The sequence below is a fragment of the Bufo gargarizans genome, chromosome 2 (assembly GCF_014858855.1).
Source record: "Bufo gargarizans isolate SCDJY-AF-19 chromosome 2, ASM1485885v1, whole genome shotgun sequence".
NCBI classification, from domain to species: domain Eukaryota; kingdom Metazoa; phylum Chordata; class Amphibia; order Anura; family Bufonidae; genus Bufo; species Bufo gargarizans.
In genome coordinates, this window is record NC_058081.1 from 48,172,984 (window position 1) to 48,194,312 (window position 21,329).

Here is a 21,329-nt window from a genome sequence, read left to right on the forward strand (position 1 = left end):
CGTTCAGGGCCCGGTAATCGACAAAGGGCCGGAAACCCCCATCTTTTTTACCCCATGAAGAATATGCTGGCCCCGACTGGAGAGGTCGAGGGACGGATGAACCCCTTTGCTAGTCTCTCCTCTATGTCCTTCAGGGCCCTGGTCTCGGGTTCGGACAGATTGTACAAGCGCCCGTACGGCAGTGGGGCTCCAATGGGGCAATCATAGGGCCTGTGTGGCGGCAAGGCGGCTGCTCCTTTTTTTCAAAAACATCTGCATAGTCCCTATATTTGTCGGGTAGTCTGTGTTCAATGGTGCCCAGAACCGTAGGAGGGCTTGGAGCCGGAGACGCGTGAACAGGAGAACCGGAGGGGGGCGTGAAGGTGATGGAGCCAGAGGTCCAGTTGATCGTGGGGTTGTGTCTCCTAAGCCAGGGGATGCCTAGAATGACTGGAAACAAGGGGGAAGGGACGATGTCCCACATGATCTTCTCGGAATGGTAAAGGCCGATGCGGAGGAACAAGGGATGGGATTCCATAGCGATACGTCCCGTCTTTAGGGTGCTGCCATCCACCAGATGCAGCTGGGATGGGTTCTTCTTAGGTGATGCCTAGTTGGGAAGCCAAATCAATGATGGCAGAGAGATGAATATTGTTGTTGCCCAGCTGCAGGGAAACAGGGATGGTGAGATGAGATGAGTTGTTATACATAGGTAGGTTAATGCATACCGTGGGTGTCTCCGGCCTACCTGTGGGAGGTTTGATGGGACAGTCCTTCAGGAAATGGCCCGGTTTTGCGCAGTATAAACACAGATGCAGGGTTCTTCTCCTGGTTCTCTCCACCGTGGACAGGGGACCCCGAACAGCCCCGATCTGCATCGGCTCCTCCTGGTTACCATCTGCTGCCACAGGAACCGGAAGCCTTAAGGATTCCGACCGGCGCTCCGGTAGAGGCGGGGACTGTTGTCGCTCCTGTCGTCTTTCCAGGAAGCAGCGATCCAGGTGGATTACTGAGTCCATCAGGCCCCCCAAGAAGGCCCGACACCCCAATGCGGGCGAGCTCATCCTTGAGCTGCTCGGACAAACTGATGCGGAACTGGTCAATCAAGGCCACCTCGTTCAAGCCCGTATCCGGGGCTACCTCACAGAATTCCATGATGTAATCCTCTACTGGACGTCCGCCCTAGCGGAGGGTGCGAAAGGTACCCCTGGCGGTTAAAGAATGCAGGGGGTCATCATAAAGTCTTTGCATAGCTGCGGCAAAGGACTTCCAAGATGCCAGCACTGGGTCATTGGCTAGTAGGAGTTGGTGCGCCCAGGTCTGGGGAGGCCCTGAGAGCAAGGGAATTGCCGTGCGTACCTTGACGAAGTCTGTGGCATATGTACGAGGCTTCAGGGAAAACAACAGCTCGCAGGAGATGATGAAGGAGCGGTACTTCCTCCGATCTCCTGAAAACCGATCAGGGAGGCTGACTGATGGCTCGCTAGAGACCACTTCCAGAGTGCGCGCCAGCGTAGGGGGAGGCGAGGGTGGTAGCGCGGTGCGCTCTGCGATGCGTTGCTCCTGTGTGGCAACCCTTGTGTAGCTTGCATCTCTTGGAAGGCCTGCGTCATGAGGTTAAGTTGTTGGGTCATGGCGGTCATGGGATCCACTGCTTTTGCGGGTTCCATGGTGATGGCTGAGTTATTCTGTCAAACCTCCCAGGGAGCCAGTAGTGGGATGAGGAACCCACTGGTAGTAAGCAGCTGAGAGCCCAGAAATGCGGTACAAGTTTAGGGATAATCCAAGAAGCCTCTGCCTAGCAGTGTAAAAAAATAAGCAAAAAAAGCCCTTGCCCTGCCTGATACAGCACAAGGCAAGGGAGAGCATTGGAGTATGAAATGTTCCAATGCTTAAATCAGGGGGGGCATGTCCAGGTTCAGCTCTGAATCCGAACAACCCCTTTAAAAGAAAACAGAAAACTAAAGGCCCGTACGGGGATCGAACCCGCGACCTTGGCGTTATTAGCACCACGCTCTAACCAACTGAGCTAACCGGCCAGCTGTCTGCCTGATGGGATCTCCCTCTATTATCTGGTCACATGATTCAGGAGGAAAGCACAATCCCCATTAGGGTGGGTTCACACTAGCATTATGGAGTCCGTCATGGCTTTCCTTTTTAACATGGTTATAACAAAAAATAACGGAATCCATAGGAAGGAATGCAAAACGGAAGCCTTTAAGAGGCATTCCGTTTTGCTCCCTCCTAATAGAAGTCTATGGCAAAACATAACGGAACCATTTGGGTCCCGTTATGCAAGACTTTGTTTTCCGTCTTGCATAACAGGACCCAGACAGATCCGTTATGCTTTCCCATAGACTTCTATTAGGACAGAGAGCAAACAGAATGCCTATAGGCAGCAAAACGGATCAGTCCTTCCGTCTTATGGATTCCGTTATTTTTCGTTATAACGGAAAGCCATAACACTAGTGTGAACCCACCCTTATCAGATCACATGATCCAGGAGGCATTTCTATGACACTAACCCCACAGTCTGTTAGACAGTCACCATGACAACACCCCCTTCCTCTGCTCTTGTACACACTGATATGATCGCCAGCAGGTTTGGGCTCAGAATGTCACACACCCCGAGTTGTCGGTCAGGGCGGTGTCGGAGTTCGGTGTAATCACACACTCAGCCTCCTCCATTCATCATGTCTGTTTCTCCCGGAGGAGGAACAGGTAAGGATTGACCTCACTGACAATGGCCCCACACCGCTCCCGGCAGCCTCCGCCCGTCCCGCGCTCTTCACCGACCTCAGGGCGAGGACGCCGCTTCGCCCTCACCGCTGTACGATAGCATCACAATGAGCGCGGGCTGCGGTCACGTGACGCCTCGGTCCCCCACGTTACAAACCATCGCTCGCTGTCTCCTCACTCGGCTAATAAAGACTTATTGAAAAAGGTTCATTTTGTTCAGCAATCGCTTCTCCCATAATGCACTGCAACTTGTGATTTGCATCTACTCTTTACGTGTTGACGCCAGGGGCGACTCCTTCTGCCATCCGAGAACCGGGAAAAAAAACATGACATTAAAGGCTACTACACGTGTAATACGGATTTTGTTATCTATAGCTTGCAGCGCCCGTGTGGCCTCCTCTACATCGGAGAGACGACACAGCCTTGCAAAAATAGAATCTCAATAGAATCTCATAGGTATACAATACGTCAGCTATTAGCTAAAAAGAGAGTCAACAAAACCTAGATAATGGGGATGAGGTAGAGTTACCGGTACCAGAGCATTCTTGGAGATATAGACAGAACGTGTCACAATTAAGATACAGGATTATAGACAGTGTCCCTGCGCTCAGGAGGGTGGAGATAGGGAAACATTATTAAACAGGAAAGAACTGGGATTTACAAATTAGAGACCATGGAGCCAAAAGGCCTTAATAGGGAATTTAAGGTGGGCTCTCTCTTCTGAGCCCAGATCTGGATCAGGATGTGTGTTAATGTAACCTAAGCACCAGGCTAATAGCCGTGTGTGTTTCTTTTATAAAAACATGTAACCCCCCTGTTTATGTATCCTCATTTTTTTATTTCTAATTCTCAGATGCAGCCGTGTACATGCTGTGGGAGAACTGTACCTGGATTATAGAATACGGCCTCTTTCACACGGGCGTTGCGGGAAAAGGTGCGGGTGCGTTGCGGGAACATGCATGATTTTTCCGCGCGAGTGCAAAACATTGTAATGCATTTTGCACTCGCGTGAGAAAAATCGGCATGTTTGGTACCCAAACCCGAACTGCTTGGTGTTCTGTAGATTGTATTATTTTCCCTTATAACATGGTTATAAGGGAAAATTATAGCATTCTGAATACCTAATGCATAGTAAAATAGCGCTGGAGGGGTTAAAAAAATAGATAAAATAATTTAACTCACCTTAATTCACTTGCTCGCGCAGCCGGCTTCTCTTCTGTCTGTCTTCTGTGCTGTGTGCAGGAACAGGACCTGTGGAGACGTCACTCTGGTCATCACATGATTTTTTACCATGGTGATGGATCATGTGATGGACCATGTGATGACCGGAGTGATGTCACCACAGGTCCTGTTCCTGCACACAGCACAGAAGACAGACAGAAGAGATGCCGGCTGCCCGATTAAGTGGATTAAGGTGAGTTAAATTATTATTATTATTTTTTTAACCCCTCCAGCCCTATTGTACTAAGCATTCTGTATTCAGATTCCTATTATTTTCCCTTATAACCATGTTATAAGGGAAAATAATAATGATCGGGTCTCCATCCCGATCGTCTCCTAGCAACCGTGCATGAAAATCGCACCGCATCCGCACTTGCTTGCGGATGCTTGCGATTTTCACGCAACCCCATTCATTTCTATGGGGCTTGCTTACGTGAAAAACGCACAAAATAGAGCTTGCTGCGATTTTCACGCAACGCACAAGTGATGCGTGTAAATCACCGCTCATGTGAACAGCCCCATAGAAATAAATGGGTCGGGATTCAGTGCGGGTGCAATGCGTTTAACTCACGCATCGCATCCGCGTGGAATACTCGCCCGTGTGAAAGGGACCTAAGACTCCAAATGGGGGACCCTTAGGGAACTTGCGGAGTGAGAGTATTGACCACTGGGGAAGTCTCTGGAGGGGGATATGCGGCCACCCCGGTATGTACTAAAAGGATGGATACAAAAGCTGGGAATAAAGGAGGTGTTTGTAAATGTGGAGGATTCACTGGTGGCCTCCAAGGATAAAATACATTTGAAAGGAGGGATATGGCGATTAAGCTGAATATAAAAGGAGGAGGTCAATCCACAAATAATCAGGAGGGACAAAGGGAAAGGGGAGGACTCATCCAGTAAATGGATTGTAGCCCCCCGTTCTTTTAAGTCCCCCAAGAATGAATGGCAATTTAGGACTGGGTGACCCTGTGAGCTGGGGGCTGACCCCCCCGGAGCATTGGGTCTATACACCAGCCACATGATGAATGGTGGAGGACCGGCTATGCCGCTATGCAATTAGCACCATGTGATTCACTCTATAAATATAAAAATAAAGATGAATGTAATGGATTCCTACCGATGCCCCCAGTGAACCCATAAAGAAGCCCTCCATATAAAGTATTAAATAAATAAATGTCCTGTTTGATGGTGTGCCGGGGTGTCCGCATCACTCCATCAAGAGATCGCTCTGGAACTAAATGAAAATCTGATCGCCAGCCTCTGTGACGATCCGGCGTCAAGTAACCTGGCAACTGGAAGTCAGGTGATAACATGTGATGTGTCATGTGATCGGGAGAGCTAGTCATGTGACCGGAAGTACCGGGACATGATAGTATGATTGGATCCGGAAGCAGCGTCGGCCGAAGGGCGGAAGTGATGCCGTGGCGCATGCGCAAATTGAATAGAGGGACGCCGGTGGCCAAAGAACTAGCGAAAATGTATGCAGATAAACCCTGGAGATGAAAGTCCAGCGAAGGCTCTTACAGCATGGGGACATGGTAAGCAAGGGTCTGAATGTTCAGATATGATTGGTAGTTAAATGAGGATGTAAAATACGGATTGAGGTATTTAGGAGGTACTTAGGGGGTTAATGGGATGGGCTAAGCTGTAACCAATGTGAGGCCTTGGGGTGGTATTTAAATGTTCACTGTGTGATTGTTATAATGTGAGCTTGATAAAGACCGTAAGGTCGAAACGTCGCTGCTGATTTAGGTGTAATAAAGGTATTGGAAAATATCCATTGGAGTGCCGTGGCGCTACGATTTATTGCTGGCAACTACGGGAACCTCTGGACCGGGATACAACGCTGAAGGCACCACCACAAACTGTAACTACTGGCTAAACAGTGAGAAGTGCTGTCTTATTGCTACATCGTCAGTAAAGGGCATTACGTCGCTGCACTGACCATTCGGCCATATTACAAGAGGGCATCTCTAGGTCACAGCGTCCTTCCGCCATATTAGAGAAGGGCATGATTCCTGTTATGTCATCAAGGTCTGATTTAATAATAAATCAGAATAGGGACCTGCGCAGATTTAGATACATTTAGGGGTTAGAGATGGTTGATGCATATATGAGGGAAGCGATATTAGAAGTAATGCTCCAAGTGATTACCTTCTTTGAACGGCGATGTGTCCAGGAATATTCTCCTTGTTATATCGGGGGAGTTGGTATCCAGGTTACTTCAGGCTCAACCTCTAGCGTGGGTGGTGCTCCGGCCGGCAGCGAATTACTCTTTCCTGTTATGTGGCTGTGAAGTATATTCGGCCATCTTATAAAAGGGCATTCGTTACTACAGGGACTTGCAGCAGAGCGGCTTCTTTAGGACACTTCTGTCTCTGCAACACAGAAGGGCAGTCGCTTAAATCCGGCATTAGTTTTATTGCTGACGCTCGGTGCGGCCGTATCAGCCCCTTAGTGCAAAATGTCATGGCGCCCTCTAGTGAGTTTTATAAAAGTTGTGCAATCTTTTCAGACAATTTCAATGGGCAGCGTTGCCCTTAGAGCTCGCTGTGAAGTCATGCCACATTTGGTGGTCGCTGTGTCACGGAGTGATTGCTGTAAGGGGCAAGGCATGAGCGCTGGATTTCTCCATAGCAACCATTAAGGTTCCGGCTTTCATGTCTCATTGGCCCATAAGAAAATGAAAGCAACAACCTGATTGGTTCATGGGGGGGGGGCTCCTCTGATTATCCCTTTGGCCAATTTTGATAACTCTCCACCAAAGGGCCCTTTAGTAGCAGCCCATGGGGGGGGCGGCTGATGCTACACAACCGGTATGCAGGTATTCACATGCAGAGTGTGAGGCTGTTATATGGCAGTCTGTATTCTGCTGGCGAATCATACATAATGAAATTACATTGGGGGATTGATATTTAACCGCTTCCCCTCTTAGCAATGCCACTTCACATCCTAATACATTTCCAATAAGGCATGGATCTTTCAATGGGTCTTTAAGGGGCAGCGGTACCCTTCTCAATCACCCTGATCACTTCTCACTGTCGGTATGGGGTGGCTTCCCCGATCCATGTTCAATAGTGATCTTAGGAGTGTAAGAGAAGAAGGCACCCTCTGTCAGCCCATTGGAACCCCAAATTCCGGTGCAGATCAATTTCTGTGATGGCCTAGAGCTCTGCCAGAGGCATCTAATGCTCCCCAGGTTGAGATTCTCCAGCTATTGCATAACTTCTACTCCCATCATACAGCTATCAGATCATGATGGGAGTTTGCAACAGTGGGAGAGCCGCAGGATGGAGAGTACCAGTGTAGTATCATCATTCTCGAGAGGTGGGACTCGCACCTATAGGACATCTGTGGTATATTGGCAGATGGAGACAGGGCCTCATTCTTAATAGGAACACATGTGAAGAAAATGTGACTTTTAAAAATACCTTTATTTATAATCAGGCGGGTATAGGTATGTAAATACCGACAGTAGCGTGCTACAGTTATCAAAAATTTTTTTTGTTACATAGGGGAGTAGTGGCCCTCAAAAGGAAGAACATTCATAGTGACGGGATAGACCCTCAAAGTATAGGTAGATGGGTATAAGTGTAGTCCACAAGGGCAGGGCAGAGGAACTTACCCTACAGGCACCGAAGACTGCTAAGCCCAGGGCGACCCCCTGATGGTGGAGGTTCCCTGTCCCCGAACCTAGTGCTATCCGGTCCCTAGTAAACCCTAATCAGGGAGAAAGATAATAACAATAAGGTAGAGGGTGGTTGGAGTGGACATCACCACCACTCTCTAAACCAAAAACAAAAGCCCCGACGCGTTTCGCCTAACACTTGTCAGGCTCATCAGGGGGTAAGTAAATCAGGATAAGTAAACAGAAATAATAAAATTACGATACTTAGCTCTACAGCCAGATGTCAACAGGAAAAAGCAAGAGAGCTCTCTATCCCACTACAGATGCCTAGAAAAAAGTATATAAACAAAGCCATATCAATATGAGGCCCACATGTTATAGACTTCAAATAATCAGACAATGCCAGAGCAAGAAGCATACGTATCCACACACACTGCCCTGTTCCTACTTACAAGTGGGAAGATGGTGGATATCCCAAAGAAAAACACCAAGTTGTTTGGGCCAAGAGCTGACTCTGGCTGTGGTGGCGCCAACTATTTAAAACCCACGCTCCCGAGAACCAGCTTCCGGACGCCACAGGCCTCCTTCTGGCATCTGGAATGCATTTTGGAGCGCATATCCTCCTGTCCACGTCCTCATTCTTAATAGGTGGGACCCACTCCTATAGGACATCTATAGCAAATCACCAGGAGATAGGGCGTCATTCTTAAGAGGTGGGACTCGTACCTATAGGACATCTATGGAATCTAGGCGGATGGAGACAGGACCTCATTCTCCAGACGTGAGAACAGCAACTCTTGTACATATAAATGTCCAAATGGGAATACCTCTTTAAAGGGAATGTGTCATCAGAAAATGAGCTATTGTTTAAATTATGTTTTATATTAAACATAATTTTAAGAATTTTTGGTGACTTTTTCCATTTTTTCCATTTTACATAACCCTGCAATGTTCACACTGGCCACTAGGCCAAATAATTAGTCATGATTCCCTGTTCTGTATAGGTGACTTCTTAGCAGCTAACATTGTTATCGCCACAGGCAGGATTACAATGACAAGTAACACCTCTGTGTATAGATAAGACAGGATCCACCATTCACAATCGGCAATTGTCAGAGCTTATCTGCTCACTCCTGACCTCAGCACAGGTCACAGAGCATGCCTAGAAGACTCTCCCATAGAAGACAATGATGTCCCCTCCATACCACTGTGTCTATGGACCATTTGGTGGCTCACAAAAGACCGAGTGACCAGTGTGAAGACTGCAGAATATTATACATATTTTAATAATGTGACGGAAGAATTTAAAAAAAAAATATATCAAAAATGATGTTTCAATATAAAAATGTGATTTAAACAATGCTGTTGACACATTCCCTTAAAGGGTTTGTCCAATCCTCCTTTGAGGCAGGGGCTACACGGTGACGTCAAAAACAGCCACGTAGCCCGGGTGGGTTCGGAAAAAGCCGCGGTGACGAGCTGTTATTGCCGTGAGACTACTGCAGGTGAGATGCGGTATTACGTGGCGCCCGCTATAATGATGTAGAAAACAGATGAGAAGCAAATCCCCGGCTGCACTTCCGCCTCTCCCCAGCAGAGATCAGTGTTCTGCTATAAATGATCTGGGATTTCTGGACAATAAATGTAATAAATCAAATTCTAATAAAACGGTATAAAGTGACAAACACAAGGCACTGCTGAGATTCGAACTCAGGATCTCCTGTTTACTAGACAGGCGCTTTAACCTACTAAGCCACAGCGCCAGGTACTGCCCAGCACCAAGCAGTTTCAGATTCCTCATTAACAATGATTGACTACTACTCCCAGCATTCACTTATTTGTACTATCCTTGTGGCATTTCTAAATCTACACCTGGGACAATCCTGCCAACGCAGCGCGGACACGAGCAAAGTCATTCCTATGTTCACAACTCCTGAGAACTACAAGTACTCGCTGCCTCTCATCTACTCTTTACAGAGCCTCAATTCCTCCATCCAGCTGCAGAATAGTGAGTGCCGCTCTGGAGAATAATACAGGATGTAACCCAGGATCAGTACAGGATAAGTAATGTATATACACAGTGACTCCACCAGCAGAATAGTGAGTGCAGCTCTGGAGTATAATACAGGATGTAACTCAGTATCAGTACAGGATGAGTAATGTATGTACACAGTGACTCCACCAGCAGAATAGTGAGTGCAGCTCTGGAGAATAATACAGGGTGTAACTCAGGATCAGTACATGATAAGTAATGTAATGTATGTACACAGTGACTTCACCAGCAGAATAGTGAGTGCAGCTCTGGAGTATAATACAGGATGTAACTCAGGATCAGTACAGGATAAGTAATGTATGTACACAGTGACTCCACCAGCAGAATAGTGAGTGCAGCTCTGAGGTATAATACAGGATGCAACTGAGGATCAGTACAGGATAAGTATTGTATGTACACAGTGACTCCACCAGCAGCATAGTGAGTGCAGCTCTGGAGTATAATAAGCAGCATAATTAGAGTGGATTATGACTAGGTAAGGTATTAGCGGTAATGTGGCTGCAACATGAGTAGCAGCGGTAGCAACCTGGCATGACAGTAGATCATATAACATGGTTATAAGGGAAAATAATAGCATTCTTAATACAGAATGCTTAGTAAAATAGCGCTGGAGGGGTTAAAAAAAATGTAAAAATTATTTAACTCACCTTAATCCACTTGTTCGCGCAGCACGGCTTCTCTTCTTTCTTCTTCTTTGCAGTGTAGAAGGATAAGGACCTTTGGTGACGTCACTGCGCTCATCACATGGCCCGTCACATGATTCATCACCATGGTGAAGAATCATGTGATGGACCATGTGATGAGCGCAGTGATGTCATCAAAGGTCCTTTACCCAGGTCCTGAAGAAAGAAGAGAAGCCGGCCTGAGCGTACAAGTGGATTAAGGTGAGTTAAATAATTTTTAATTTTTTTTTAACCCCTCCAGCCCTATTTTACTAAGCATTCTGTAATAAGAATGCTATTATTTTTCCTTATAACCATGTTATAAGCAAAAATAATACAATCTACACAACACCTAACCCAAACCCATGTCATGCCGATTTTTCTAACGCGCAAGCAAAGCGCATTAAAATGTTTTGCATTCACACAGAAAAATCATGCATTTTCCCGCGACACAGCCGCATCTTATCCGGCCCAAATCCATGATGCCCATGTGAAAGAAGCCTTCGAGTGGATTAAGGCTAGGTAAGGTATTAGCGGTATGTGGCTGCAACATGAGTAGCAGCGGTAGCAACCTGGCATGTCAGTAGATCAGCTTTTTATGGGTGATAGCAGCAGTAGTAGAGACAGATGCAAAGTGTTAGTAGTGGTGGCAGTAGGGGACCATCACCACGGAGTGGTTGCTGCAGTGGTGGTGGGTGGCAAAAACAACAGCAGATGTTATATGATACATGGTGGCAGGCAGATGGCAGTAGTTCCATGATGGTGGCCGTGGCATGATGACAGCAGCAGGTGCAGTCATCGTAAGGAACATGATGGTCGGCAGGCAAAAACATGGTAGGCAGACAGTAAAAGTGGCAAGATGGTCATTTTAACAAAGGTGATGTTTTGGACTCTGGCACGGGACAACTTGGTCCTCCTTTCTAGTATGTGCAGTGTCCAGCGGGTTGGCACGTCACCGTTCATGTGGTGTAACGGCAGACCGCTGTGACGCTGAAAGTCCAGGAGAGCATGGTAACACAGGTCACATAACTCAACCAATGCTCCCTGATTCCCCTCCTTAATACTACCCAGCTATTCTCTAGCTATGCCCTACAATTTCTCCTCCCCCCCCCCCCTCCTTTTGTGTGTCGTCCTGTCTCCCCACATGTTTGTCTGATGGTCTGGAATTATTGGCCCTTACATCATTTGCTTGAGGCCTTGTTGAGCCCTTCAGGGCCTATGTCTCCGCCGTCTTCTGTAAGCTGATTGTTTCCTTGCTTATACTAATACAGTTACTTCCGCAAGCCTTGTCCTTGATGCGGTTTTGCTGTTTACAGTTGCATGTCGCAATGTAACCTTATGTGCGGTTTGTATACTGCAATGTGTGATGTTCTTTTATGAGTACAAATGATAATTATATCAATAAAATCTTATTGAACCATAAAGGGAGGGTGGGCTGGTCCAGGTCTTCTTAAACCGACAGCACCTAATAGCGATGTCCTCTCTTTTAAACCTGCAGGTTTCCCGCTGCAAGAGCCCTCTACTAAACAGCTGATCCACTTTTTCCCGCTGCTGGAGGACTGGACCAATGGACAGCGGACCCAGTAGAAGGCAGGCAGAAGAACAACTGAAACACCTGAAACCGGATTCTCCTCAGGTAAGGCCCTGTAGCAAAACAACAAGGGGGTGGGGGAGAAAACACCACAGCACTGCATATGCCAAAACAATAAAACCACTACTTGAACGAACACCAAAACAAGTGACCGTGTCACCATGCGTCCCCCAAGCTATACGCTCTGGGTGGCTCACACATGGTAACACACTTCTTTGTGGATAAAATTAGGTCGTGTTGCTTTATTCGGGGTTACCCAAGATGAATAAATATTTAATAAATAATCCATAAATAACCATCAATGAATAAATAATTGAGCCAATCACCAAATAAAACTATAGACCAATCATTGCTGGGCGACAAATATCCCACCAGCCATGACTCTACAGAGGCATAGCCCACCAAAAAAGCAACACAGACATCCCTCCAGAGCATTTTGCAGGCCTTAGATAGGTGTACATTATCAGTTTTATAAAGACCAGGAACAAAACCTTACAAATCAATATAGAAAAAAAGGGGAGAGAAAGAGAGACAGGAGGCCGCGCCTCGTGTGTGTGGCTGTATATATGGTCTTTTTGCACTCTATACAAGAAGCGCTTACCGTATGTCGTTGTGTGGAGCCACAACAACTGTAAAAGGCTTTTGCTGGTATTTTCCCGTCCAGCAAGCGGGGTCCTGTACTGCTGCCAAAGGTTCCTTTTTCTCTGCCCCAGAGGTGGCACGAGAAATAAGTAAAGAGATAAAAATGGTGGTTTGTTGAACCCTTTTTCTGCGGCGCTGAAACAGGAGGCAAAGTCTTGTAGAATATTTTTAAAAAATAATAGATAATAAAAATAAAATAAAAGGGTTTATTTATTCTTTCTGTCAACGCGTTTCAAGGGCTCACAGCCCTCTTCGTCAGGACAATAAAAGCATATGTTGTGTCATAGTAGAACATCGACTTTTAAAAGCAGGATTTTGGCGCGCAGGCCAGTGGTTTGTTGGGCGGGGAGCTGATGTGCGTGACGTCATTTGTGGCGTCATTAGAAGGAACGCCCTTTGTTATCTAACTGTCACTAAGGATGAGCAAGGTCGCTATTCTTTTACTGCTGTTATTGATTGTATGGTATGTATAACTCTTAGTATGTGCTGGTCGGCCCATCAATGTTGTAGTGGTGTGCGGCATGTTACCGCATCCTGATCTGTTGTTTGGTTCATACTTTTGGGCTGCTGCCGGCACTGTAAAGTAGGGGGGATATATGTGCTTTGGCAGCGCTTAAGGAGCCCGCGGATGTCAGGGCTGTAGTCTGCTGATGGCTCTCGGTGTTCCTATGGGTGAGGGGGGGTATATTAGGCTGGGAAGCGATACAGGGAGCGCATCGCAGATGGCCATGTTTTCGTCTATGTACAGACGGCTGGATGTTCTTAGCGTATCGTAGGTGGCCGTGTTTACGTTCATGTGCAGGCGGCTGTATGTTCCTAATGATAGGGGTGGTATTCTGCTGGGGAGCGGTGGAGGGGGCACATCACAGAAGGCCGTATTATTGTTCATGTATAGGCGGCAGGGTCGTTTTTCTTAGTCTCTTGTGGTGGGAAGGTGTATTCATTGGAGCTGTTTTCTGCCCGTTTCTGACCAGGTAAAAAGGAAGAAGAGAGGGGTGCAGTGATTCTTCTTAGTTGGGGATTGTATTTTTATTTTTATTTTGATAGAATATTTTGTGTACGTGTAAATGTAGACCCCGGGTTCTGTCTTATCATATTGTGTGTGGTCAGGATACTGTCATTAAGATTTTATGTTTGTGTTCAATGGTATTAATATTTGATTATTTTTCTGTTGCTGTTTTATGTGGATTGTATTGTTTCTTTAAGGGTTCTGGATTGAAGATGGTCATATCGTCCACACGTAGTGTCACTGTCTTTGTCATTTGTTTTGTAGCAAAGAGTGCTCTCACATGGAGGACAAAGTGTTATATTTTTGTGTTGACTTATTGCAACATTTTATCAAATGTGTTTCTATATTTATGGCTTGGAGCTGGGGTTGGATACCTTATTGGTTGTGTTATGAACATGGGATGGGGGGGGGGGGGGGGGGAAGGTGATGGGGGGGGGGAGATTTAGAAGGGATTCTAGTATGTTTAAACCGGAAAATATATTCTATTGGGAGATGGATTGAAGGGTATATGTTTACAGTATTGTTTCTGAAATTGCATTGAGGCCGTGTGGTGCAAGTGTGTCTAGCTGGTATATCCAGTATACTTCTCTCTTTTGTAGAGTATTGAATCTGTTGAAGGGATTCTCAGGTATAAAATCGATTGGGGTGATGGTTAGGGGGTGTTTTTCTTTATCAGTTGTTGATGCACAGTGTCTGGAAAGGCTGTGTTTGAGGTATTGTCTGCGTATATTGTATCTGTGTTGGTTTAGACGGTTGTGTAGAGCCTGGGTTGTGCGTCCCACGTATTGGAGGCCACATTTACATTCGATCAGGTATATTACGTAGCAGGTTTGGCATGTCATATGGTGTTTGATCATAAACGTGGATCCATTTTTGTTTGAAGAGAAATGAGTGCGGTTATGTGCAATGTCTTTACAGCATAGGCAGGTTTTTATTCCGCATTTAAAACTGCCTTTCAGGTCTTGCTCATCTATTTCCGCAGTTTTTTCATGTTGTCTTGGTTTGCTGGGGGCTAGCATGTTTTTCATAGTGGGGGCTCTTCTATGAATGATTCTTGGTTGTAATGGAAGATATTTGTCTAGATAGGGATCTTGTTGTAAGATATGCCAGTGCTTGGCTAATATTGAACGGATGGTTTTGTTTGATGTATTATATTGGGTGATTAGGCTTAGATGCATCCCTGATTTTTGTTCATTCTTAGTGCTTTTTTCCAGGCATGTTTTTTGTGATATTTGTGCGATTTTCTCGTATGCATCCTTTATTAGTTTTTTAGGGTATCCTTTTTCCTTAAATCTTTTTTGTATTATTTTTGCTTGTAGGGTAAAGTCTTCCTCTTTTGTGCAGTTCCGTCTGATTCGTTTGTATTGGCTGTAGGGAATGTTTTTGAGCCATTTTTTGTGGTGAAAGCTTGTGAAGTGTATATAGCTGTTTGTGTCTACTGTTTTGAAGTAAGTTTTGGTTGTCAGTTGGTTGTTTGTATTGGTGATTGTAATGTCAAGGAAGTCAATTGTTGTTTTATTGAAACTTGGGGTGAAGGAGATTCCCCAGTCTGTTGTGTTTAGCTGGGTGCAGAAATTTTGCGCTTGCTGCTCGCTACCGTCCCAGATGATGAACAGATCATCTATGTATCTCTTATAATAGATGATGTGTTTGTTAAGTTGGGCGGTGTTTATGATATGTTCATTCTCGAATTCGCCCATAAAGAGATTTGCGAACGACGGTGCCACTGTCGTCCCCATCGCGGTCCCCCTGCGCTGATGATATGTGGTGTGGTTATATATGAAGTAGTTATTTTCTAGGATGAATTTTAGGCTTTCTAGGAGGAAGGTTATCTGTTCTGGTTTTAGTGTTTTATCATTAGATAATACTCTATTTATACATTTTATCCCTAGGTCGTGCTGTATGTTGGAATATAATGCGGTGACATCCATAGTGAACAAGGCGTATGTGTCTTTGTATGGAATGTCGCTTAGTTCGCGGATGAGTTGACAGGAGTCGTGTAGATAGCTAGGGAGTAAACATGCCGTAACACCACTACAACATTGATGGGCCGACCAGCACATACTAAGAGTTATACATACCATACAATCAATAACAGCAGTAAAAGAATAGCGACCTTGCTCATCCTTAGTGACAGTTAGATAACAAAGGGCGTTCCTTCTAATGACGCCACAAATGACGTCACGCACATCAGCTCCCCGCCCAACAAACCACTGGCCTGCGCGCCAAAATCCTGCTTTTAAAAGTCGATGTTCTACTATGACACAACATATGCTTTTATTGTCCTGACGAAGAGGGCTGTGAGCCCTTGAAACGCGTTGACAGAAAGAATAAATAAACCCTTTTATTTTATTTTTATTATCTATTATTTTTTAAAAATATTCTACAAGATCTTGCCTCCTGTTTCAGCGCCGCAGAAAAAGGGTTCAACAAACCACCATTTTTACAAATCAATATACCTATAGCTGAGGCCTCCCAGAACAGGCATGAACTTAGCCATGGCCCTATTCAATCTTTTTCAAATTTTGCCAATAACCGGCCTTCAGCAGAAGAACAGATCAGCCTCTGTACCATTTCTTAATACACCAGAAAGGCATCTGGACATCAACATTTTAAAAGGGACATGTCCCTCTTCATTCTCCATAGCAAATCCAATGTTTTGACTTTACGTACAGTACAGACCAAAAGTTTGGACACACCTTCTCATTCAAAGAGTTTTCTTTATTTTCATGACTATGAAAATTGTAGATTCACACTGAAGGCATCAAAACTATGAATTAACACATGTGGAATTATATACATAACAAAAAAGTGTGACACAACTGAAAATATGTCATATTCTAGGTTCTTCAAAGTAGCCACCTTTTGCTTTGATTACTGCTTTGCACACTCTTGGCATGTTCTTGATGAGCTTCAAGAGGTAGTCACCTGAAATGGTCTTCCTACAGTCTTGAAGGAGTTCCCAGAGAGGCTTAGCACTTGTTGGTCCTTTTGCCTTCACTCTGCGGTCCAGCTCACCCCAAACCATTTCGATTGGGTTCAGGTCCAGTGACTGTGGAGGCCAGGTCATCTGGCGCAGCACCCCATCACTCTCCTTCATGGTCAAATAGCCCTTACACAGCCTGGAGGTGTGTTTGGGGTCATTGTCCTGTTGGAAAATAAATGATGGTCCAACTAAAGGCAAACCGGATGGAATAGCATGCAGCTGCAAGATGCTGTGGTAGCCATGCTGGTTCAGTATGCCTTCAATTTTAAATAAATCCCCAACAGTGTCACCAGCAAAGCACCCCCACACCATCACAACTCCTCCTCCATGCTTCACGGTGGGATCCAGGCATGTAGAGTCCATCTGTTCACCTTTTCTGCGTCGCACAAAGACACGGTGGTTGGAACCAAAGATCTCAAATATGGACTCATCAGACCAAAGCACAGATTTCCACTGGTCTAATGTCCATTCCTTGTGCTCTTTAGCCCAAACAAGTCTCTTCTGCTTGTTGCCTGTCCTTGGCAGTGGTTTCCTAGCAGATATTCTACCATGAAGGCCTGATTCACACAGTCTCCTCTTAACAGTTGTTCTAGAGATGTGTCTGCTGCTAGAACTCTGTGTGGCATTGACCTGGTCTCTAATCTGAGCTGCTGTTAACCTGCGATTTCTGAGGCTGGTGACTCGGATGAACTTATCCTCCGCAGCAGAGGTGACTCTTGGTCTTCCTTTCCTGGGGCGGTCCGCATGTGAGCCAGTTTCTTTGTAGCGCTTGATGGTATTTGTGACTGCACTTGGGGACACTTTCAAAGTTTTCCCAATTTTTCGGACTGACTGACCTTAATTTCTTAAAGTAATGATGGTCACTCGTTTTTCTTTACTTAGCTGCTTTTTTTTTAACAGTCTATTCCGTAGGACTATCAGCTGTGTATCCACCTGACTTCTCCACAACGCAACTGATGGTCCCAACCCCATTTATAAGGCAAGAAATCCCACTTATTAAACCTGACAGGGCACACCTGTGAAGTGAAAACCATTTCAGGTGACTACCTCTTGAAGCTCATCAAGAGAATGCCAAGAGTGTGCAAAGCAGTAATCAAAGCAAAAGGTGGCTACTTTGAAAAACCTAGAATATGACATATTTTCAGTTGTTTCACACTTTTTTGTTATGTATATAATTCCACATGTGTTAATTCATAGTTTTGATGCCTTCAGTGTGAATCTACAATTTTCATAGTCATGAAAATAAAGAAAAATAGAGAAGGTGTGTCCAAACTTTTGGTCTGTACTGTATGTCATTTCCGCCCGCGTGTATAACTAAAACATTTGGGGAAGGCCATTTAAGTGTCAACCTTTTAACCTTGTTTAACAGGTCCCTCCATTTTAAACCCCTTACCCCAAACCAAAAAACAATGATACGTTTTCCGAGTAATTTCTCTTCATGCTCTCTTCTGGGCCCAATAAACAAAGGAATGCCCAATAACCCAAATTATAAATTGTTCACCTGCAAAATATAAGAATCATTCTAACAATAAATCTGGTCTGACATACAATTTAAATCTTCTAGAAGACCACCGACCAATCCTTTTAATAATTGAACCCTCCAGACCCATCCCAGCCGCCTCAGTAGCTGCGCCTATCCGGAATGAGTGGGAGGATATTCATAAGTGACTCCTTTGCAACACCTTTAAACATTTTTTGAGCAAGAAACGGAATTGATATCTCGTTAAAGGACTAGAATCAGCATGTATTAAAAATGCATCTTGAACATCCGGCGTTATCTGCAGTCAAGCTATGACAGCACTGACTGGACACAAAAAAGAATTTGACCTACTGTTCAAGGAAACCACTTGCCCACGACTCCATTGATCCATCTTTGAACGTCTAATTTTGATATTCACCCGACCCCTAGGAAACCGTTACGTCTGAAGCTAGCAAACTAATATTTGCCTTTTTTGAATTATCTACCAATTCACTCACTCTAAAGGCACCAAAATAGGCCAGTATAAAAGCTGTTTTAAACAACGCAACTTCAAAACTATCCTTAGCAACATCAGGAAGAACATTTACAAATTTTTCTAACATATCCAAAGAAATGGGCCTTCTCATATCAACATTAAAATTGGCCCTGCGATACCCCTTCAAAACCTGCTTTATTATAAACATACCAGATAAAGGTGACTGACCGAATAATTTCTGAAAAAATGATACTCCCGCTATTGTTCTAGAAATATACTACACTGAAAAGTTCTAAATTCTCACGACCCACGGACAGAACACATTGCTCAGCCTGACTAAATTTCAACCTGTTCTATGCGCCACGGAATTGCAAATACTATTCATAATCAATCCCGCAGCAGGTCCCATAAATGCGGAGGACAAGGTGTCCCTGCTTGGTCGGCCGACGGAGCCAACTCCCGAAACCTCATCCACTGAAAACGAGATAGAGAGTCGGCTATGTCGTTGCTCTTCCCAGAAAATATACTTTGCTTTTAACCAAATGTTCAATAACATGCAACATAAAAGTAAATGTCTTAGTAAACAGATCCTCCTCTCACATTTTGAGGATAAATTATTAATAGCAAAAACTACTCCTTTATTATCAGTAAACAGCTGAATTCTCCTGTTTGTAAAATAAGAACCCCAAATTACAATAGCTACCAAAACTGGAAACAGCTCCAACAAAACAATATTAGAAGAAAATTTGTTCTCTACCCAAAAGGACGGCCAACTCTCCACACACCATCTATTGTTCCAAAAGGCTCCAAAACCACAGCCAGCTGCTGCATCAGTAGACAACTGAAACGCATCAGAATCTTGACAATCCTCCTGCCAACAACTCCTGCCATTGAATTTAGACATAAACTCCAACCACATAGCCATGTCCTCTTTAAGAGGTCTCGTTAATCTAATATGCGCCTTAGGTGACCGCAAACCTCTTGACGATGACGTCTTCTCTTTCGGTGATGTCATCGGCGCAGGCGCACTGAGGGAGTTCTGAGGAGACGAGCCTCCTCATCTCAGAGCGCCTGCGCCGAATGAACACAGATGCGCAATTTTTGAAATGCTGACAGGGCCGGCCGGAGGAGGAGATCGCGGCTGGCCCTGTCAATCAACACGACGAGGGGGCGTTTTTTTGCGGCGGCTACCAGCAAGTAGACGCCCTACTTGCTGGTAGAGACCTAATTTACATATTATAAAAGTTCGTTTTTATAAGAAACTGCTGAAGTAAAGTAAGTAACACCATTATATTTTCATATATCGCAGTATAAGGAATTTAACTAGCCCCAAAAAAAAATATGACTTTGGTGGGGTGACAGAAGCCCTTTAAATTCAGGAATAAAAAAACCCTCTGAAAATCCATAAAAAATTTACCTAGCTTTCCCCCGGTCTGGGTAGAGTTTTAGCCGAAGCAGCATTTCTGCCAACTTCACTGGAGTCCAAGCTTTTTGAAAGCTGCTCCTTAATTGATTGCAACTGAAAATTCCCTTGACTACTCCGCTTAAAACATTTGGATAAGGGATAAGTGCCCCCACAAAAGGAGCACTCATGCTTATAATGGAAGTTGTTTGACCACTTGCATGTAGATTTGTTAAAAGCAAAGCAAACCCCTTTCCTCAAATTTTGAGAAGGAGCCTGCTTTGGCAGAGGATTCCGTTGCGGGAGCATTAAATTAATCCACAGGCCAATGTCTTTAACAACCCATTTCAAAGAAGGGTGAACAGCCAGCTTTTGTCTAAACAGTTCATCATACTGGAACCAAGCCACACCACCAAAGTTATGGTATGCTTCCAGTATGATGTCAAGATGCTGAAAAAGACCACAGCATTTACCCGGAAACCTTTCACCTAGCACCGCTGCATAAATACAAAAAGCCTGCAGCCAGTTGTTAAACGAACGCGGCTGACTACGCTTCCTGGATTCATCCAGCTTCTCATCCTTTTTATCATTGCTTAAAATATGCTCCCTATTAGAAGGTAGTAACGACATCAAATCCATAAACTCAAAACGCCAAATGCGTTCCTTAACGTTTTGAGGTAAATGAAAACCTCGCATGGTAGCACCTCTTTAACACAGGCCTCAGATACCCAAAAACCCCTATCAAGCATTGGAACATTAACCCTTGATTGATTAATATTTGACGCCATTGGATGGTTAACCCAAACTCCAGATGGCGCAACCGTATTCCCTTCCTGAACAAATTCAGAAAAAAGGGAATACAGACCTGAAACAAATTTTTTGTCAGACAGTAAATTAGACATTGACTGCACATTTAATTTCTCACCGCTAGATGGCGCCTCCTGTCCAGAAACCGAGGAGTGAGGAACTTTCAGCTTGAGCTTGCCAGGATAGTCGCAGATGACTTCAGGTAGGCTTGCCGTGGCTGCTGTCAGGCTGTCTTCTCTCTCGCTAGATTTAGGAATGCTGAACATCCACTGATGGTCATCTTCACAGATGTCCTCTTTTTCAACTTTCCATTTTTTGAGCGGCGTCCTTGCCACTTTCTGCCACTGATTGCCAACGCTGTCTGCTGCCTTCCGCTGCTCCCTTGTTGGCCTGCCGATGCCTCCTCCTTCCGGATCTTCCAGCTGCCGCCGCTTCCCCTCCTGGGATCTCCCCGGCACGGCACCTCCTGAAGCTGGCAGAAGTAAAAGCGCGCCTTGCCCTTTTAGCTCTTTTGCTGGGCAGCGCTTCCAACTCCGCCTCAGCCAGCATTTCCACCTCCGGCTCTGCTTCCTGCTCCTCCTCTGGCGCCAGGCGAAGTTCCACTTTCTCTGCCTCTGCTGAAGACACTTCAGGCTGGGCAAGACATCGCCGCAGC

The 21,329-nt window shown here is 45.2% G+C and overlaps 3 non-coding genes across 3 annotated transcripts; all 3 read right to left on the minus strand.

Moving 5' to 3' along the window:
- Positions 1 to 1,944: 1,944 nt before the first annotated feature.
- On the minus strand, positions 1,945 to 2,018 carry TRNAI-AAU. Its single transcript has one exon. It is a non-coding gene; the product is annotated as a tRNA-Ile (tRNA).
- A 570-nt stretch (positions 2,019 to 2,588) lies between these two features.
- LOC122929832 lies at positions 2,589 to 2,723 on the minus strand. Its single transcript, XR_006388050.1, has one exon. It is a non-coding gene; the product is annotated as a U8 small nucleolar RNA (small nucleolar RNA).
- Positions 2,724 to 9,256: 6,533 nt separating this feature from the next.
- TRNAT-AGU lies at positions 9,257 to 9,330 on the minus strand. Its single transcript has one exon. It is a non-coding gene; the product is annotated as a tRNA-Thr (tRNA).
- Positions 9,331 to 21,329: the final 11,999 nt, after the last annotated feature.